General features: G+C 43.8%; 1 long non-coding RNA gene across 1 annotated transcript in view; it reads right to left on the minus strand.

Moving 5' to 3' along the window:
* LOC146769614 (uncharacterized) overlaps positions 1-16,338 on the minus strand; it is a 144,746-nt gene that overhangs the window by 110,762 nt on the left and 17,646 nt on the right. Inside the window, exon 2 of the long non-coding RNA XR_014976119.1 lies at positions 12,457-12,512. This is a non-coding gene — a long non-coding RNA (uncharacterized LOC146769614). The remainder of the gene's footprint in view (positions 1-12,456; positions 12,513-16,338) is intronic.

Here is a 16,338-nt window from a genome sequence, read left to right on the forward strand (position 1 = left end):
AGATGGGTACGTTGGACCCCTCTGCCCCAGCCATTGCTCTTAAGTGTGGGTGGATGTGTTGCAACTACCTACACTTGGGTTTTCCTACTAAACCTATCTAGTAGTTGTAGTCAGGGTGTGCTACTCCCTTTGCTCTACAACAACTAAGTTCAGTAGAACTTAAGTATATACCTAATCTTGTTTTATATGTACCTAAAGGTACCTGTATGATCTTTCAATTGGTAACAAAGAGATTAAAGAGGTAAAACACAGCAAGCTCAAATCCAACCGCTGCTCACCAATGTGAGAAGTTGGCCTGGTATATGATGTTCACTAGTTAAAGTGACCACCTTGTACCATGCCAAGCAACCCTTATGGTGTGGTTGTAAGTCAACCTTTTCAGACTAGCTGCCCTAGTGGTAGCGTAGGCTAAGCAGTCTTTGAGGCTAAACTCGTTAAAGCGTGTTAAGCAGGCTGTTTTACCACATGTAACCCCCCTTTATATCAATGAAAGGACACCACACAGATATATATTTTCAAAATGTATATGTATTTATTACTCAAAGTATCCCCTAGACTCTTTATGAGCAGAGCACAGGAGCACAAATCGTTAAACAGAAAGTATCACAATATACAGAAGTTGCACTTTATATGGATAGGCCCTGGTGGCCGCTCAAACCATATACTAAAATAGTGGTATAAGTACCACGACTAGGAAAGGGAAAAGGCCTAAGGCCTCTAAAATCGCTGGGCCTACAAGGAGCTAACTTCAGTTAGTGACCAGGAGGTCCACGGGTCGCGTGTGCAGCGAGGAAAGTTACACACGGGCTCCCATAGGTTTTCAATGGGTGCGTAAAATTTCAAAAGTTACTGCTAAAAGGGTCTTCTGGTTGAACTACGAAATCGAGACTTCAGATCTAGACATTAGAGATGTTACTCTACACTTGTGCACCGGAGTGCCAGCTTTACCTCACCCACAGGAAGCGGGTGCATAGGTCTCGAAGTGCGTCGGGTTTCGTCTATCTGTTCAATGGAGCCTGATAACAAAGATGCTGCAGGTGGCCGGTCCAGAAGAGATGCGGTGGATCCAAGGATGGATCGGAGTTGTAGAAGACCTGTAAGCAGAGGGGACAGTGTTCACAGTCACTAGCCAGTGACCAGCGTGGCACCAGGTAGGTACCAGGCGATGGGTGCAAACAGGTGAAGAGGTGTAGCTTGTCTCTGCAGCCACGTGGTCCCTGAAGCTTGACGACGTCCAGGAGTCGGTTCTCGAGCTGTCCCACGCAGGCTCTCGCTGTCGGCGACTCAAAAGAAGCAAACAAGCCTTGGCAAAAGCAGGAGTCGCAGGAATTGAAGAAAGCTGTTTACTCTGACCAGCAAGGTCAGAGGGGCTGCTCCTTTGGAGGAAAGCAGGGGCCAGTCTGGAGCAACCAGACTAGCATCGTAGTTTTCAAAGTTGGTCGCCAAGATGGCCACTAGCCCACGGGCCAGGGTCCGGTTAGGCGCGTCAAGTTGCAAAGTGCAGAGGGGCCCCACGCAGATCGTGGAGATGCTGGAGGGCTCACCTTTGGTGCAGATGCTGCTCGGATGTTGGGCTTCTCAGGTCCCAAAGCACAACTTGGAGGGAGCCTCTGTTGTCGCGCTTGCAGCTTGTCGAGTGTCTTCCAAGATGGCTGGCTCCACGTGTCTCGGTGCCTTCACAGGTTCCTTCTTTGCAGGGACTGTGGATCGGGCTGTGAGAGGTCTGGAGGTCCAGTTCTTGTCGGTCTCTGGGCTTGGGCTCTGGCAGGAGGCAGCGGCAAAGCAGACGTCGATTCGCTGGTTGGTGCTTGCGTTAGCAAGATGGTCACTCCCTGACCATAGGGGAGAATTCCTTCTGTCCTCTGTGCAGCAGAGCGTCGAAGTTCCCGTCTTCTTCTTAGTGTTAAGTTGATTCCAGGATGTCTGAAGTCTTAGGACACAGCTCCTACCTTTAAGCGGATTCTAGGGGCCGGACTACCTGCTAGGTCCCTCCCTAAGGGTGGGACCAGGAAGGGGGGTGGTTACACCCCCAATCCTTTGTCCAGCTCGCCCCAGGCTGGTGTGCCCCAGGACCGGTTTGAACTGGCATATGCACCGAGGCTCCTTGTGAGCCTCAGGCATGTCTGATCCTATTCAAGCCCTACCTAACCAATACTCAAAATCCTGTCTGGGGTGGTGCTCGCACCTCCCCTGGCAGGAAACCCTTTGTCCACATCCCCCAAGCTGGAAGGACTCCCAGCAGCAGGAGGGCAGACTTGTGTCGGTGGTGGCAGCGTCCATTTTGTGGAGCTGAGGCTCTGTCTGATTTTACCCGGGTTTCAGGTACTGTACATGTCGTGTCCCTCTAGAAGGGTGGAATGCTAACCCCGTCGCCAGAATTGGCAAGGGGTTAGTATTCCAATTCGTATGACACCTTACTCGACATGTTTTGATAAAGCCAAACCAAAGATAGCATTTAACCGCGAGGTTCATAATGCACTTAAGAGTATATGGTATGGCGATATCTGGAAACGGTAGAAGGAAGTTGTTCCGACCACTGCAGACAGGCTCAACTCATGCCAGAGCACCATCCCACATGGAACCAAGCACTCTGCCTTCAGGATTGTTAAGGCCTGCCATAGGAGTGACTTATAGGTTAACATGTGTCCCATTTAAGGTTAGGTATAGGTATACTACACCTAAGTAAGAGGTGGTTACACCAACTTACCCCAGCTGAGTGATCAGCCAGTTGTGTCAAATTGTTAGGCCAGGCCAGGGGTGGCACAATACATGCTTCAGCCCCTGGTAGGCCTTAGATACACCAATGCCCTGGGTACCTAGTGTACACTGGTACAGGGGCTCACAGGGTGATCCAATTCCAATTGGTTATGCACCTGGAGTGCATAGTGTCAATTTAGTAGAGAGAACAGCAGGCTGGGGGTCTGATTAGCAGGCCCACAGCCTCAATATGTCAAAAAACAGTGAAGCAAAAAGCAAAACTTTGGGGTGACCATAGGATAGCAGACCCTACTCTCCTACAGGTACACAGTAATTGATTTATGTCATGCTTTCTTTTCCATTCCGTTGCATCATGACAGCCAGCCGATTTTTGCATTTCGGTTTGGAGAGCGTATTTTGGCATGGTGCCGAATCCCACAGGGTTACACAGAGAGCCCCTCAATTTTCAATCAGTTGCTAAAGAAATCTCTGGAAAGTCTTACCATGCCTGAAAATTCAGTTTTGGTTCAATATATTGACGACCTATTGGTGGCGTCAAAGACGCGCGAAGCCTGTGAAACGGACACAATAGCTTTGCTGAATCATTTGGCAGATGGAGGATAAAGGTATCTCCGACAAAATTGCAATACTGTAAGAAAGAAGTACAATATTTGGGTCATACCATTGAAAAAGGGCTGAGGAAAGTAACCATAGACAGGATCAGAATCACTAGAGGAATGAGAGCTCCAATGACCCAAAGAGAGGTGAGAATGTTTCTAGGAATGGTTGGTTACTGTCGTCAGTGGATAAGTAACTTTTCCCTGATTGCCAAACCATTGGTGAAATTGACGAAAAGTGAGGTTAAAGACCCCCTTGAACTGAACAAAGAAGAATTGGCAGCATTCAGACAGCTAAAGAACAGTCTTTGTGAAGCCCCAGCTCTGGGAATGCCAGACTATGAGAAAGAATTTGAGTTATACTGCAGTGAGAGAAACGGATGTGCACTATCAGTGTTAATACAGAAACATGGAAGGCAAAGGAGACCAGTGGCATATTTTTCGTCAATGTTAGATCCAGTGGCGGTAGGTCTGCCAGGATGTCTGAAAGCAGTAGCTGCTACATGCCGAAGCCTAGAGCAGAGTGAGGGAATTGTGATGGGGTATCCAGTAAGAGTGTTTGTACCTCACAATGTGGCGATCCTTTTAACAAGGAGTCGAACACAGTTCATGTCACATAGTCGGCTGACTAAGTATGAGAAGGTCATTCTAGGTGCAACCAATGTGAGTCTGGAAAGATGTGTGAATGTGAATCCAGCTACACTTTTGCCTGATGCAGAGAGAGTGGAGGTAAGAGATGATGTTGATCATGATTGTTTGGATGTGCTTGACTTTTGCACGAAACCTCGACCAGACATAAAAGATTTACCCTTGCCAGAAAGTGATTATGTGTTGTTTGTGGATGGATCGTGTTTGAGAACAGACGAAGGATTGTTGAGTGCGGCCTATGCTATATGCACAGTTGCTGCAGTCATAGAAGCCCCACACTTGAAAGGAGTTAAATCCGCTCAAGTAGCAGAATTAGTGGCATTGACAAGGGCATGCAAAATTGGGAAGAATGTGAGAGTGACTGTGATAACAGACAGCCAGTACGGCTTTGGAGTTGTCCACGATTTTGGCCAACTTTGGCTGCAGAGAGGTTTCCTGACCTCAAGTGGAACTCCTATAAAGAATGCAGAAGTGGTGGGAAAATTGCTTGAAGCAATACAGTTGCCAAAGGAACTGTCAGTGGTAAAATGTGCTGCTAATAGTCAAGGTAGTGATTTTATCACTACTGGGAATCGATATGCCAATGACATGGCTCAGTACTGTGCCCGAAATCTATATTCGATCAATAGGGCCAAAGAAAAGGAAATGTTTTCTTGCTCCATGATGTTTACTAACGTTGTGGACACATGGGAAGAAGTAAGGCAGTTGCAGGATGAAGCAGGAGATGAAGAAATGAAGCAGTGGGTAAAAGCAGGTTGTGCACCCAGGGAGAAAGATCATGTGTGGGTCTATCGGGATGGAAGACCAGTAATGCCTGATAGCATGATGTCAACCATGGCACGGATGTATCATGGCCAAGGACATCTGGGAAGGGATGCCATGATAAGGGCTTTTAAGCAGACCTGGTACAATGCCAAATTCAGGTTGATAGCCGAGAGTCTCTGTCAAAGATGCCTGATATGTCAGCAGTACAATCCTGGAAGGAAAACCGTGGTGAGCTTAGGCACAATAGGCCGAGAAGGAGGACCCTTCACCAGAATGCAAATAGATTTCATTGAAATGCCCCCTTATAACAAGCTGAGGTATGTTCTGGTGGTAGTTTGTCTGTTTTCCAGGTGGGTGGAGGCATACCCAACAAGAAGAAATGATGGAATCACAGTGGCCAAGCTCTTGTTGAGGGAATTCATCCCAAGGTACGGGTTTCCAATAACCATAGAATCAGACAGAGGAGGAATTTTTACAATGATATCATGAAATTGATTTGTGAAGCATTGGGTGTACAGCAAAAACTACATTGTGCCTATCGACCAGAGGCTTGTGGTGTGGTTGAGCAAATAAATGGTACAATCAAAAACAGAATAGGGAAAATGTGTTTAGCCACAGGAATGAAATGGCCTGATGTCTTGCCTCTAGTCTTGATGACAATTAGATCTACTCCAGACAGAACTACAGGTTTGAGTCCCCACGAAATTATCATGGGACGAGCCATGAGACACGTATTTGTTCCAGTCAACAAGTTGATGACAATAACTGATGACATGATTTTGGATTACTGTAAAGGCCTGGCTGACGCAGTCCATTCTGTGTTTCACCAGGTTGGAGCGGACGCCACCACCCTTGAGAGAAAACTAGCCCATGATCTAAGCCCAGGTGACTGGGTGAGAATAAAAGTCCACAGAAGAAGGAATTGCTTGGTTCCAAGGTGGGGAAGGCCAAGGCCAAGGCAAGTGATATTGACTACAACAACAGCTGTGAAGTGTGCTGGATTGAAAAATTGGATACATGCGAGTCACACTTTGAGAGTTCCAAATCCAGCAGATAGCATTGGAAAAGAATATTTCGATGAATCAGAATCCAGTGATGATTCCGGCAATGAGAATGCAAATTCAAAAGAAAATCCTGAAAGGGGGGAAACGGAGCCAAGATTAGTTCCAACTCCCAGAGAAGAGATTTTGAAAAGGAGATTACAGATTTCAGATGGTTCAGATTCTGGAGACGGGCAAAACGCCAGTGGTGAGCACAGAAAAAAAGAAGAGAAAAGAAAAGAATGTCCCGTCAGAAGTAACATTTACACCAGAGGAGAGAGTTGGAGAAGTTCCACCTGAGAAAATTCTGGAAGGAGAAGAAGGGACAGTCACAGAGAGAGAGGGACAGAGTGCGGAAGACCCCCGAGGAGTTGTAGGGAACTGCAACACACAGCTAGGTGAAGGGACAAGTAGTCAGCAGGAAGATTGCGTGCCGGAGACACGAGGAGGGACAGAAGTAGGGCAAACACAAGAGGTGGAAAAAGAGACTGTTGAAAAAGAAAAAACAAATGAGACAGAATCTGAAGACAGTGAAACTGAAATACCAGAGGGTCGAGTTCTAAGAAAGAGAACTTGGATTGAGGAAAGAAACAGTAAAGACGGCAAAACAAGAAGGAATGCTAAAGGGGATCTTTGGCCAAACAAAATAAAGAGATTGAGATATCGATTGACACGAGTCAAACCCTCAGAAGCTGAACAAGTGAATGAAGTAACCAGTCAGCACAAAGAAAAGGAGGGAGAGACAGAAGTGTCTGAAGCAAACAAACGATCGAGAAAACCAAACCAGAAGTATAAGTCACCTGAATGGACGTACGTGGCACTGCCTGAACAAGGAGAAGAGGTAGATAGTCAAGGAAATCCAGAGGAGGCTTTACTGAGAGTATTAAAGGAAGAAGAAACAGCGGAAATCCTGAGAGTTATCCTATCCGATATCGGAGAAGAAGCGGAAGATCAGGAAATTCTGCATGTGGATGACAAGAAGGAAGTGAAAAACGACGAGAGGCCAAGCTGAGTGATTTCAAGCAGGTCCTTGTAGAAAATATAAAGGATTAAATAAGAAATTGAAGTATTTGGATCACCTGATAAGGGCCTAGCTCTTGCAGGAAAACTACAAGAAGCGGAGTAGAAGAGGCTAAGTCAAAAGACACGGTCAATTTTAACAAGATGGCTAACATAGATGATAACAAGAGTAGATGTACTTTTATGAGAAGATGGTGCAAGACATGTTGTTGTTGTACAGGACTATTAATGCTTCTTTGGAGCGTACTCGCTCTTTTGATCTCTTTCAAAGTAACTTTAGATACACTAGAGGGACATACAGAGAATATGACTAACATAGTGAAGAGTTCACATAAGGTAGTTCCATTTAAAACGAGCACTGAGCACATGCACAAGGATAGGTCTATAACTGATTTTTCTAGCCATGTTTTTTCAAAATTATTGTATGAATATGTAAGAACAATGGACGTGAGGGATTGCTATGTATGCATGCAGTTACCTGCCTCTGTTTCAGAATGGGTGACTTATCATCACCTCCCAGCAATTTATAGAATAACATGTAGCGTTTTAACTGGTATATTTTATCAAGTAGGGAAATTAGAATATAAACTGTCTAATATAGATAACATTCTTGGACAATTACCCATGAATAATGAATTGAATCCAGCTAAAACTGCTAATGTACTAGGTGAGATCCCAATATGATTATTATTATATAGGGACAAGTGAGTGTCATGATACATATTTTATTGCATCTGGATGGGGATTTAGAGGCGGAGAAGATCCAGTTTTCCCTGGACTGTACTATATTTGTGGGAACAAGGCTTATTACAGGTTGCCCGACCATTGGTATGGCACATGTTATGTTGGCCTGGTCTTTCCAAAAATCTTTCATATGGATAGAGTAGAAAATAGTGGACCACATAACCTACTAATGCGTAGCAGAAGAGAAACCTGGTTAGAAATTGTAGGTGATATTTTTGGAGCCTTGATACCAGCAGTGGAAATATCTTTGAATGCAAATAATATTCGGAAATTGTCAACCATAGTGGATCGCTTGTCAACAAGCACCGCTGGAGGAGTTCTTTTGGTAAATACTGAAATGGTTGCCATGCGTGCCATGATTATGCAAAATCGACTTGCCCTTGATATCTTATTGGCAAAAGAGGGTGGAGTCTGTGGAATGCTGAAAGTTCAACATTGTTGCACTTACATTCCTGATGAAAGCAAAGATCTAAAAGTATATATTAAGAATATTACAGAATTGCATGATGAAATAAAACCACTGGAGGTTGAAAGTATCTGGACTAGAATTAGTAATAAGATGGCTGCTATTAAAGCTTTCTTAGGTAAATTAGGTAGTACTATATTAGGGAAAATATTATATCCATTACCGTGTGTGATTTTCATATTATTAATACTTAGATTAGGATGTATGTGTTGTAGACATAGTAGAAATAAAAAGAAAATTAGACGAGAAATTTTCAAAAAGAAGGAAAAGAAACAAGAAAGAGATTTTAATGAAATAGAATTGGAAGAATGGAAGGAGGGTATGTATGACAAAACCAAAAGAGAAGATGAAAAGGAAACAGAACTTTAATTGAGCAAGAAAACATTTCGAATTTCCATAAAGGGGAAAATAAATTGATTTTGTGGGTTTTGTTTTGTGGTGATAAAATCACCAAAGGGGGGATTGATGGAGCGGGTAAAATATTTTCTTTTTATATACCCAATCCATTTATATAAGTTTATATTAAAATGATTAATAATTAATTATAATAATTAATAGCTTGATGTGAAGGTACTAAACCAACCTTATAAACCGAAAGAATACACATGGGAATGCATTTGCATGGCTAAAATAATAAGTGAACTAAGTTTGTATGCATATTAAAATGATAAATGTTGCTTGAGTATTGTTTTTGTGATTCGTGCTTAAATAAACCAGCATTAACGGCTTTGAATGTTGCATATGGCTAGATAAATGCATACACATAAGGGTATTAGCAAGGGAATAACACTGTTTTAATCATTTCTATGTATTAATTACGATTTTGTGTTTCTTTGCTTAAAGTTGACTATTCTGGCCTACCAAAAGATGGCCGCCGACTGAATCCTAACTAAAGTACATTACTTCATCATTTGAACAATGGAGAAAGGCGCCTGCACTGACTTGTGTGACCTGTCAGACCATGCCCATGAAGACTACCCTGGCGAGGTGCCAATGTCCCTGAACGTGAAGCATATGTTGCCATTGGGAAAAATGAACTGTCGAACTCAACCTGTTACCAACGAACTGATACATTTGGGACTATGATTTAGACCTTCCCATACATTTACTGTGAAACTTCTTCCACATGGGAAAATTTGAAAATGTTTCTTAATGTATTGAGATGTATTTGAATTCAGCCAATCGTTGGCTTGGGAAATGAGAAAATGTAACTTTAATATGTAAATTTTAGTATAAATATTAGTACACTAGAGAGGGAAGGGGCTGCTTTTCGCTAGACGTCACTTTGTGCCGAAGCTATTGACGGAGAATCGATGATCAGAGATCTTTATGCTGACGGAGAGGACGGAGACTTTATAACTCTGATGAATTTACTGAGGACCAGTTTTGACTTAGAGAACGACATTTAGCCAGAATAGGTAAATATGACAAAAGATAATCTTGCATTATTAGGATTTAACCTGCATTTAAATTAGATAAAGAAAATCATTATTTGAATTACTGTGTCGGGTGATTATTTCATTGAAATGTTTATTGATTGGTTAAGAGTTAAATTGTCATTAAACTAAATAACAACGAAATGATTTTATCGACCTCTTGATGGAGGAAGTGTTAGGGTGATTCAGTAGAAGTGGTTTCCTCTATCAAAGCGAACAGCTGTGGTTTAGGATTTGATGTCCCTTTGTAGGCACGGATAGTTTGTGTGAATGAATGTTGGTGTTATGGGCCCCACCAGCGTGTGATGTGTGTATGTGCGTGTGACTGAGAAATCATTCTGTCCGTGGAAGCAAGGGGAAATTTAGTAATCCGAACTGCACCATGTCCACATTGCGTTTTGGCCTGTTTCCGGTCGTGGGCACTAGGCCTACCCACACAATACATAGGTGTATTTGATACCTATTTTTCATTCTTCATATTTTACCAAATGAATTGCTATATACCAGGTACACAATGAAAAACCACTGCAAGACGCTGCTCAGTTTCTGGCTCTGGGTTCCTCGGGTTCTTGGTGAACCTACAAGTCCTATATATCCCCACAGCAGTGAAGGGTTCTTATCTCTGGCTGCTTTCCAACTATGTTGAAAAAAGCATCCATCTTGCCACATCTTACAAAATCATCATTTGTTCCCTTTGAGGTGAAAAATTACAGGACAATTTTGTGACCTCCTCTACCTGCCAAGATCTTCAAAAAGGCCATGAACCAAGAGATCACGACCTTCCTAAAATCAAACCAACCTCCTCGATCCATCTCAGCATGGGACTGAGGCCCTCCACTGCACAGAGTCTGCCCTAGTGGAGGCCACAGAAAATTTTGAGCCGTTGTAAATGGTGGTAGTAAGGCGGCCTTGCTTGATTTCTCCACGTTCGGACCTGTTGACCACTCCCTTTTGGTCAACCGTTTTGAAAGCATCAGCATTAAGGGTCCGGCTCTAAATTTGATCAGATCCTTTCTGTCCAACATACAACAAATGTTTGCTCTGGAGAATTTTACTTCTGACCCGTTTGTCCTTTTTTGCTGGGCACCCCAAGGATCCTCGTTGAGTCCTACACTTTTAATGCCACCCCTCTGATCAAACCCATTTGATCCTGCGACTTTTCAGTATTCTCATATGCAGACGACATCCAACTGGTTGTGCCAGTCTCTTCTTAACTAGAAAAAGTAGCCAAACAATTCAATATCTGCATGGGTAACATCGCTAACTGGATGCAGAAGAATTGTTTGAAGCCAAAATCTGAAAAGACTGAGGTGTTCCTTTGACACATTTTTGGGACACCACCTGGTGGCCCCCTAACCTAGGATCCCTCCTATCAGCAGTCCAGAAGGCAAGTAACCTGGGGGTCATTTTTGACACCAAGTTAGCATTTACATACCACATCAAACAGGTAGCATCTTTCTGCTTTCTCACTCTGAGAATACTAGAAAAAATCCTTCCCTTCCTCCCAATAGAGTTAAGAAAAACAGTTATAATAGCCCTAGTAGTCACAAAACTAGACTATTGCAACATCTAATATGCAGGCTCCCAAAGTCGCCTACAAAACACCCTTCTAAATGAGACAGCCCAGATGCTGATAAATCTCTCAAAATTCTGGTCGATCTCCCAAACTATTAAGGAACTGCACTGGCTATCAATCAGAGCATGAATCAAGTTTCAAGCCTTGTGCTGGGGTCACAAGGCCCTGCACACGGTTGGTCCCCTTTTTTCAGAAGATTTAAATGGTACTCACCTACCCAGACCCTGTGGTCCAGGAAGGCGAGATGGGCAATAATTTCCAGAATCAAAAAAGCACATTGGGCAGGAAGAAGTTTCTCCTACTCTATGTGCAAATGGTGAAACCTGATGCCTGACCATCTCAGAGCCCTTCCAAATGTGCCCCTCTGACTCTTCGTGCCGGATACTTGTTATGCTATATTGTTAGTTTTATGAAGTGCGTAAATACCAATCGGCATCTCGGTGCCAGTGTCAGATTTGAACCCTTGGGATGAAGGCAGAGGAAAAGAAATGTATGCAGGGGAACAAAAGAGCCAAGTTTTTAGCTGTTTTCTGAATTTAATAAGATTTGCCCAGACGTGGGTCCCATGCTCTCCATGCCACTGGAGTCAAGTTAGCCTGGCTAATGAGGGGTGAAATCCCAAAACCGATCCTAGGATGCTTGTTTCCAGTCCAGGGAAGACCTGGCTTGGCAGTTCGGGCTGGACTGTTCCCATGGGGACAGGGTCAAGACTGATTTGCATATGGTTGGATCTGAACTGGAATGGCATGGGGAGCAAAAAAATTATGGATTTAGGCCCAGATCTCTGTACTGTCGTGAATGTAGGACACAGTTAACCATTCTGTCCATCAATTGTTCTTTTTGCATCTTTCGATATTTGGCAATAAAGCTTCGCTTCATGGTCCCGGATCGCCTTCAGGTGCATGAGGACGCATTCATCACACTAATATGAGTCATGACGCGAGCATACACACAAAAGGCACACCTTATGTGGGTCCATTACTGACCTCTGTTTCGACAGTTATGGCATGGTTTGAACGCTGTTGTTGTTGAAAACTGAAGAAAGAGGGAACAGAACTCCAGATCCAAGCTCGAAGACTCGTAAAGAAAGTAACTGAAGACAGCATGCAAGGGTGCTCCTAAATGCGATGTAGCTCTGTCACTTCCAGGGCGGAACGAAGCTAACACGGGGCTGCACGGCACCACCTACCTGCATGCGAGAGCACTGCTGAGTAAATTTCTGGATCAAGTCTTGCACCATGAGATATTCTAACAGTGAGGAAACTGCGATTAGAAGTTCTCATTCAGACCTAAAAACTATGGATCCTTATGTGGCCTAGTTGAGCTGCTGCCTCTAAGTATCCTCCTTAATAGCTTATTTTTAAAAGCTGTCTTCAGGCACTTAAGCTCACACTTTCGAAAATTCTTAAAATATAGAAATAAATTTAGCCAGTCGTTCTTTCCTTACCTGTGGTCCGGAGACCCTTGGGGGTCCGCGAAGCCTACACTGGGGGTCAGCGACTGCTTAGAAAATGAAATAATATTAACACATTAATAAAGTGTATATAAATAAGCAAGCACAATTGAAAAATTTAAAACATTCTGTAAATGTGAAGGAATTTGAAATTTGTGGCTACAAATTAAGTTAGTATCCTCAGATTGATACGTGGGACAATGCAAGTGCATCAAACAGAATGCAGTATGGATGATGGGTCGCCTTAATTCAATTTAGTAAAGCTTCAATTTTCCCTTTAAAATTATTCTTTTGTTTATATTGGTTTGTCAATTAAATAAAATATTTTATCATTAGTGTATTGTTTTGAGGTTTAAATCATCGAAATTTCTTAGACCGCGGTCGTCAGCTTCCAGAATGACCCAGTTGGTGTACCCCAATTCCAGTCGTTATTCAGTCTGGGTTCCTGGATTCCAGTCATGATTAAACTGGAGTCCACATAAGACAAAGAGTTAGGAACCACCGAATTAAGCAATTCAGCGAGCCTGCTTGGAGTCTAAAACACAGCACCGACATGCATCGATTAAAGACTATTTTCTTCTCGCACCAACAAGAGCACCCACAAATTGTGTACCAAAAGGGAGTGGATACGCTGAGAGTGCTTCCTAGGCATGCATTGCAATTGCTATTGGTTTCCAGTCTACATTGCCCCACAGGAATCTTCAGGGTTCACTCGAAGGCAGGTCGTTTACATAGGGAAAGCGACCCAAAGTTATTTAGGCATGCTGCAAGGAACTCTGCTTGTTTGGGCCCGACTCCCCATCCGCGGAGCAATTATGATAAATCGAGATGCAAGTATAATAGTTTCAAGCTAAAGGAGATGAATTTCAAGAAGCACTCAATGTACAAAGCACATGAAAAGCTGAGGCAGCGGGGGGGGGCAGGAGGGTGGGAGGTGAAGGGTACCGGAATATAAAACAAGCATTGGCATAGGTCTCGCCTTTGGGACCTTATAAGTGTTTAGCCATGCAGCACATTATCACCCACAGGGCAGATTTCTGTAATGGAACTAGTACTTATCTAAAGTGCTTTGATACCCTCATTCGTGCTACATAATGCAACAAAATAAAAAGGAATGAAAGGAGAAGTGCTTGCAGATTTCTGAGGTGGGGGAGCAAAAAGATGCACTCTGTAAAGTTACGCTGTGCCTACCTGCTGTAGAAGTTTGTTTTTTCTCCACAACAGTTAGGGTAAAATGCTGATTGCTAACGTTCTTCTGTTTTGTTTAACCATAAGCATGATCATCCGGTCAACAAATGGTTAAGCATCACAATGTAGCTATTTACTGAAACTCCACGAGGATCGTTCCTTTCCTCCCCAAGACATGAGTGGTCTTTAACCCCTTGGCTGCGGCGGGAATTCCGCCGCAGCGCTGGGGGGGGTTTGGGGGCAGCACGGTGGCGCTGTGCTCATGACGGAGCCACTCCGTCATGAGCCACGGTTGAGCTGTGCTCATGACGTAGTGGTTCTGTCATGACTCCGCCCACTGCGCTAATCGCCCGCACAGGCGGGGAATCAGCACAGCGTGGGAAGAGCGGCGGCCAACGGCCGCAGCATGACGGAACCACTCCGTCATGAGCACACGGCACCCGTGGCTCATGACGGAGTGGTTCCATTATGAGCGCTGAAAGGGTTAAGGAGCTTTAACTACTGTAGCAGCTGCTTGTTGCCTTCCAGGGTAGGATTGTTGGCCAAGGCCCGCTCATTAGACAGTGCTGACAATTCCGCTGAAAAGTAAGATGTCACCGTAATTGATTTAATTTCTGTTCCTTTGTGTTTAGGAGAAAATGAAAGCGCACTCTTGTGGAGGTGGGGTGGAGGGGACGCGCCTTCTAATAAAAGCGGTAAGGTCTGGAAAAGAAACCTGACCCAAAACAGATGGCAGCCTGCGCGCCGCCGCTGGCTCCTATTATATAATGCCAGTATCAAATCAGTACCAAATCAGAAAGCGAGCACAGTATAGAAAATCAGGAGCCGAATTGAAAGGAGGCGAAAGTGAGTTATCCCAGTATGCAAGTGAAGGCAGGGCTGGAGTATGCTACATCTTGCTGCTGAATAACCGATGTTTATTGCCAACCAAATGAATGTTAATTAGTCCGTCGGCCTCTAATAAGATGAAAGGCTGAGCAGACGCGCTGGGGTTCGAATCTGCGGTTGTGAGGTCAAACATAAGATTAATAGGGTGATTGGCTTAAAGTTAAGATTGCATTATATAACGCCAGTACCAAATCAGAAAGGGAGCACAGTAGAGAAAATCAGGAGCCGAATTGAAAGGAGGCGAAAGTGAGTTATCCCAGTGTGCAAGTGAAGGCAGGGCTGGAGTATGCTGCATCTTGGTGTCGAGTAACAGATGTTTATTGCCAACCAAATGAATGTTAATTAGTCTGCCGGCCTCTAGTAGGATGAAAGGCTGAGCAGACGCGCTGGGGTTCGAGCCTGCGGTTGTGAGGTCAAACATAAGATTAATAGGGTGCTTGCCTTAAAGTTAAGATTGCATTATATAATGCCAGTACCAAATCAGAAAGCGAGCACAGTAGAGAAAATCAGGAGCCGTGTGTGTAAGCAGAGGCCTCGCTACCTCGGCCGCCACTGTCAAAACACGATTCTGCTGCCTTCCTCCTTCTACAAGTCAACAGCAATGGGCCTCGCATGACAGCGAATGCACAAGTTTCTCATTGCAAACAGAGCATTGGCAGGGCTGTGCGTGTGCATGTGAAGGGAAGGGTGGTTAAAAAGAATGGAGCGAGAGAGAAGCGGGGGCAAATGAGCACGGCAGCTCGGCGAACGCGCTAATTAAAAACAGATGGTGACATGACCCCGAACAGATGGCACCCCTGCTCTTAACCGCAAACCGGAGACGGATACATTTCGCAAGACGCACGCAAAGCCCAATAGAAAAAATGCTAAAAAAAAACACACACACACGAGCGTGTGAAAAGTCCATAGTGATTCCAAGAGGTCGTTTTCCTAAAGCAGCGCTGCGCTAGGCTCAACCAAAAAAGTGTGCGGCTTCATTAAGGTAAGGGGAACTGAGGCGCACGCCCTCAGACACGCTGTTGATGCAGGATTCTTTCTCTGTTTCCTATGACAGTTTGAATCACAAAATTGTTTAATTTCTGCATTTTTATAGTTTATCTATGTAATTAACATTGCCTCAGGGTAGCAAGTTATTGCTAAATAAATAACAGGTCCAACGACAATCTGTTTATGAGGCCATAGTTACTTTATATGAATGGGAAGTCGTTTTACAATGCTATCTTCACTTGGAAACGGACAACAGAAAAAAATCATTACGCCCAAACTATTCTAGTGCTGCAGACTCCCCTTTCTCGCTAGGTTTAGTCATAATATTCAGTTTAGGTTCTTTACAAGCCATGCATGTATCTACGGACACTTGGAAAGCGCAAACGTAGATGGAGAACAGCGCATTGTTGAACAGGGGCATAAGCTGCGAGATATTATTAATGCAAGATAATTTATATTAAGGTTAAAAAGTATGGGGTAAGATAGGTTTACATTGTATAGGGAGATAGAAACAGATTATCAATTCGTTTCTCGAGTGCAGAAGGGTAGAATCAGTTCTGATGATTAAAGGGATAGTGTACTAGATTTTCTTTCCATATTTTTGTTTGAAGTTTGGCGAGGTTCTAACTTAACAAGGAAATGTGTGCATAAGATGGTTAATTTCTCACCAACGTATGCACAGGTGACATTTCTAACAGCCTTATAAGTGATACTGCTTGTCATGACAATATTACAGGTTTAAGGGGGGGAGACAGTGAAGATCCTTCAGTGCTGGCATGATATGGTCGAACTTCTTTCCTTTAATGAGAGATA

Source organism: Triturus cristatus, unplaced genomic scaffold (assembly GCF_964204655.1).
Source record: "Triturus cristatus unplaced genomic scaffold, aTriCri1.1 SCAFFOLD_157, whole genome shotgun sequence".
NCBI lineage: Eukaryota > Metazoa > Chordata > Amphibia > Caudata > Salamandridae > Triturus > Triturus cristatus.